This window comes from Schistocerca piceifrons, chromosome 3 (assembly GCF_021461385.2).
Source record: "Schistocerca piceifrons isolate TAMUIC-IGC-003096 chromosome 3, iqSchPice1.1, whole genome shotgun sequence".
NCBI lineage: Eukaryota > Metazoa > Arthropoda > Insecta > Orthoptera > Acrididae > Schistocerca > Schistocerca piceifrons.
Genome location: NC_060140.1, coordinates 694,646,254 through 694,652,253, shown reverse-complemented (window position 1 = coordinate 694,652,253; position 6,000 = coordinate 694,646,254).

Genomic DNA, 6,000 nt, shown 5'->3' with positions numbered 1-6,000 from the left:
GTTTTGTGGACACAAGCAAGTCAAACTAGGTGAGAGTGAATTGTAAAAGGCGAATTAATGTTTACATTAGGAGACAGACGTACATGATTGTGACCTACATCTACATCTACATATATACTCCGCAGGCCACCTACGGTGCACCATGGGGGATACCCTGTACCACAACTAATCATTTTCTTTCTGGTTTCGCTCGCAAATGGAGCGAGGGAGAAACGACCTTCTATATGCCTCGGTACGAGAATTTCTGTTGTCTTTGCGCCTTCACGCGAAATGTGCGAGGGGCGTTCAATAAGTAATGCAGCACTTTTTTTTCTGAGAGCGGGTTGCTTTTATTCAAGATTCCAATAGACCATATTATTTCCTGCTCTTCTGGCTACAAAACCTTATTTTTCAGCACAATCTGCGTTCAATACGATGGCCTTAAGCCACCTTACAGGGAAAGCCGCGTGCTCGCATGGTACCATACAACTGCACTCTTGCTGCATCAATAACCTCCCCATCACCTATATATCGCTTCTCGCGGAGAGTATCCTTCATTGGGCCAAATACATGGACGTCGGAGAGTGCGAGATCCGAGCTGTAGGGCGGATGAGGAAGAACAGTCCAGTCAAGTTTTGTGAGCTCGTCTCAAGAGCACAGACTTGAGAGAGGCCTTGCGTTGTCATGGAGATGGAGAATTTCATATGCATTTTTGTGGCAACGAACATGTTGAAGTAGTCTCTTCAATTTACTGAGGGTAGCGCAATACAATCCAGAGTTGATCGTTGCCCTATGAGGCAGGACATCAAACAAAGTAACCCCTTCAGAGTCCCATAAGACTGTCGTCATGACTTCACCGGTTGAGGGCGCGGCTTTGAACTTTTTCTTCGGAGGAGAGGTGGTGTGGTGCCACTTCATGGACTGCCGTTTTGTTTCCGGTTCTAAGTGCTGAACTCATGTTTATAAGTTTTATTGACATTGTCGCGGTTCTAGGCGCGCAGTCCGGAACCGCGCGACTGCTACGGTCGCAGGTTCGAACCCTGCCTCGGGCATGGATGTGTGTGATGTCCTTAGGTTAGTTAGGTTTAAGTAGTTCTAAGTTCTAGGGGACTGATGACCACAGTAGTTAAGTCCCATAGTGCTCAGAGCCATTTGAACCATTTGACATTGTCAACCAGGAGGCACGCATCCTGTTGCAACTTTGTGTTACAGACTGATTAACCATGAAGTCAAGCTCGCACAAAAAGTGTTCTTTATTTAGACTGATTACTCGATTGGGTTGATTGCTAGATTGCAAGCCGAAACTGGCAACCACACCAAATAAAGGATATTTCATCTGCAGTATTGACTTCATTCCTTTTTCAATCCCGACCAAAAATAAAAAAGAACGCATGTTTCATCGCATGTGACGATGTTCGACATATAGTTGTCACGATCAGCGCAAGCAATTCCGCACAGATGTTGCTTCTTTTAGGCGGTGAGGAATCCAGCGGCCACATACCTTTGAGCACCCCAACTGGTGGGCGAGTGTGTCAGCACTGTCTACAAAGACGTCCAGTGGTGCAGCGAGGTGTTTGGTTGTGATCTGTCGATCACCTCGAATGCGAGTGCCTGCACGCTCCAACACCGCGGGAGTCACAGCTGTGTACGACCGGTTGGCACGCGGGAGGTCGCACTGATGACACGTGCTGCGCCCAATGACTCGCTGTGTTTTTGTTCACTGCCAGATCTCCGTATTCATTCTGCAAATGTCTATGAATATCTGCGACGCTCTATTTTTCCGCGTAGACAAGCTCAATGGCAGCTGTCTGCTTGGAATTCACGTCCGGTACACTCATTTTGATGGCTTCGTACAACGGCACCGCCTATCAGAACTTCATGAAACTTTAGAGACTGAAGAGGGAATATTCCACGATGTCCCACAACAAATTACTAATTTTTTCAACCGAAACTGGCCGAAAAAAAATGTGCTGCATTACTCATTGAACATCTCTCGTACGTTGGCGCCAATAGATCATTGCCCAGTCAGCTGCAAATGCCATTTCTCTAAATATTCTCAATAGCGTATAGCAAAAAGAACGTCGTCTTTCCTACAGAGATTCCCATTTGCGTTCACGTCTGTAATATCAAACGTTATACCTAAATTGACTATTTCAAGAATTATCAGTTATTGCCAGTGTGGAATCCCTAGTTAAATACGTCTTTTATGTTTATTTATTGTGGGACCTGCAGCAACACAAGTATCTTTGATTAAGCAGCTACCTGTCAACCTTAGAATTTCTACAACTGTCAGATAACAAAAAAAAAAAAAAAAAAATGGCTCTGAGCACTATGCGACTTAACTTCTGGGGTCATCAGTCGCCTAGAACTTAGAATTAATTAAACCTAACTAACCTAAGGACATCACACACATCCATGCCCGACGCAGGATTCGAACCTGCGACCGTAGCGTGTCAGATAACAAAAGACTTATTATAATATAGGTGCAACTGCAAATTATCGAACAGTTTTAAAATATTGCTAAAAATAATATTACAACCAACAACTACAGACAGCGATAATGGTTTACTCAGAGTTGACATATGTGCATTTTCAACGTCAGGATATGTACTGATGAGGACAATAAAGCCGAAATAAGCTTATATATCAAAATGAAATATCAAGAACATACTGTTTTCCAATTCTCTGCATAATGTCTTTTATGACCCAAGAATGGTCAAAATGTGATCGAAATCGACTGACAAAATAAAAATTAGTACAACTATGTATTGTATGATGCATTTCACAAGCTAAATCATCTAGACACGAGGAAGAAGAACAATGGGGCAGATGCTAATCCAGACTCGGCTCTAGAAAGAAGCGAAAGAGGTGAGAACAAAGCGTCCTTGGCGTTACTTAGTCCACTTGTCACACAGACTGGAGGACAACGTGTCAAGAAATACACTGAGCAGAGAGCGCAGTCATTTCAGTACAAACTGAGTCTGTCTCCGTTTGATCGTTCCTGCTGAGATGTACACAGTGTTTGGAGAACTCGCACACTGCTACTGTGTCCATATTCGCCTGGTGCCGGTAAATGACCTTCGAGGAGTATGCCACGTGTAAATCGGATTATAGAAATATTGTGTGTGATACTGACCAATGCTTACAACTATGACGGTTGACCTGAGGAACGATACCATCTAGCTTATTGAGTTTGTAGAATATTAACATCGTATAGTGCTGCGACCTTCTCGCCTTGAAATGCATTTCTCTGGCCCGCCAGATTACTGTGTAGTTCTTTCGTTCATTAGAGCGTAATATCTACAGATTCCTAGACGTGATATCTATCCAAAGCTAAGGTGACCAGCTTTTTCTTCCAGTGATACTTAGTGGCTTCTTGGCTTCACTGCAAATGAATAGTAATTTATGATCATTGGTTTTCATCTTTGGCGCACTATGTACTGTGTCGTAATCAGCGGCGGAAGTACCGCTGCTTAGCTCGGAATGTGACAAACAGGAATTTCCTCATTGTGTAATGGTCGGTACGGGAACAGTGCTGAACGATCAATACTTTTGAAGTTGACTTGCGCCTTCTCTGCCACTGAAATAGAAGTGGCGTAATGGTGAGATCTGCGAGGTACTTGTAAGGACAACGAACAGAGATCTTGAAAAACCCAGCTTCATAAGCAGTGTAATGTCAGTGGTTCTAATAACGTCTTAGTGCAGCATAGTTCTTGCTCCAGTCACCGACGCAATTCCTCGTTTCACAACCAGGAAACGTTTAAATTTCGGTCGTTACTCTAACAATGTTTGCATTCCAACTAAGTCTTACGCCTCGTGAAACTTCCAGTGATATACTGGAACGAATTTAAAACTATGACCTGGAGTTAATGAGTTACAGTGTATATCATAATTAACAGCGGAAACTGACGTGGATCAAAGTGTAAGATATTAGAAGAAAAAACATACTAGTAAACATGGGTTCACGAGCAACCAGCTTATGAGGTAGCTATGAATATATGCTTAAGAGCCGAAGCTGACTTAGTATAAAATATTATCCTAGATAGTACAAATGAATTTGAAATATCCACTTAGAGATAAAGTCTTCATCTAACTGGACTCATATTTCAGTTGTCACTCATGGCTGTGGAATGCATAACGGGATACCACTACATTTTGTTTCGGATGTAAGATCTAATGCGCCACTATAGCCCAGGATGGATAGGTGGAGCTATGCACTTCTCAGTCAAGCATACAGAATTCCCATTGATAGGTTGAAGAACTGGAGCAAGAATTGTGCAGTATTACCAAAATTTTCGAGGTGAGCAAGAGCTTTTAGGAAACAAACAAAGACGAAAAGCAAATATTATTAAAAGGCAGACAATTTTCAATGGTTTTTAAGAACTGTAAAAGACTGAGTTTTGTTGCTATTTGTATAAAAACAGCAACACACTTGTCTTTACTTCCGGTTTACAATCAAAGTGTTAAAAGTCAAAAAACCCAAAATATGTTCATTTAAAAACACGTATCAGGAGGGTGACGCACCTTTAAGAAGCAGCACTGCACTTTCACTTAACAGCTGAAGGACATGCTCTAAGAGGATATGGGGAGCAGAAAATGTATTCTGTAGGTTTGATGTGTGGATAGAAAGTATATGGGGGTCTGTAAGGTAGGAAAACAATGGAGATGAAGGTAGACGTTGGGGTAGAAGGGAACACAGACGAGGAGGAGTCTGGTGGGTGGGCAGGGCTGTAATACAAAGAAGAGACGGCATGGGGAGAGGTGGATAGAGGAGAGGGAGGGGAGAGACGTGATATGGATTGGAATAGGTCGGGAAGCTGTAGTTGGTAGAAAGGACAGATATCGAGGTCGTTCTCACTGTCTGGGTGAGGGAGTCAGTTGAAGCTGCACTGGGAGAGGATGTGGAGTATTTGTGGGTGTATATATGGGATGCGTTTGTAAAGGTGTGGCAGCATACTGGAATTGGTGTTCAGAGGGGAAACAATAGAATTATTGGAATCTAATTTGTGGATAGTGTAGGCTATGTGGAGATATTTGATGTGGGCGAGGAGTGGTGGTAATTTGTTGACATAGTAGAGGATCCACATGGGGAAGGGAAACGAGAAGTGGACTGCATGACGTAAAAGCGCTTAGAGAGATTTATAAAACTTTTATGGTGTAGATAACCACTCAACATTGGCGTAGGAGAAGCTAGATCGGATCAAGGTTTCAAAGGTGTGACGGATAGTGCAAGGCTGTAATTTGGCCTTCTAGCTGTTTTAGTAGGTTAAATCCATTTTGGGCTTTCTGTTGAATATTTAGTAAGAGCGTTTCCATGTTAGTTGCCAGTCAAGGGATAATCAAAGATATTTTAATGTATTAGTTAACTGACAGTCATAAATGGGAAGGTAAAAGTCATATGGAAGGTACAGGTGATTCGTCCTATAATTATTGCGTGGGTTTTTAGGGGTTGATCATGAGCAGCCATTACTCGCACCAGAAGGTGAACTGATTGAAGTGGGTTTGGAGGGATTGTTAGGATTTATGGAGTGGAGGGTGGAGGGGAAGGAAAGCATACCAAAAGAGATGGTTTGGGAATGTCAGCAGGGTAGGGGAGATAAAGGAGAGTAGAGAGGATGGCGACTTGGGGAGCACCTGCAGTAGTGTGGAAGGTACAGGAGCTGGCATTGTTAAGTGTGACAAATGATGGTCGATTATATAGGAAGGATACAATAAGGTGGACATAGTTAATTGGAAGTTCGTATGTCTGGATTTTGAACTGGCGACTAGAATGCCATACACGGTCATATGCGTTCTCTAGGTCAAGGGAGGCAGAAATATGGGCTTAATGGTTGTTGAGATGGTGGGATCGGAGGTGAGTGAGAGATAGGAGCAGGTTATCGTAGGAGAAACAGGGTGGAAGCCTCACTGGTTGACAGAAAGGAGATGGTGTTGCTTCAGAAGTTGATGGATATGACAGTAGACAGGTAGTGGGTGTACTTGTGCAGAGTACATGGTTGCCAGATTTCCCCCTTCTTCTTG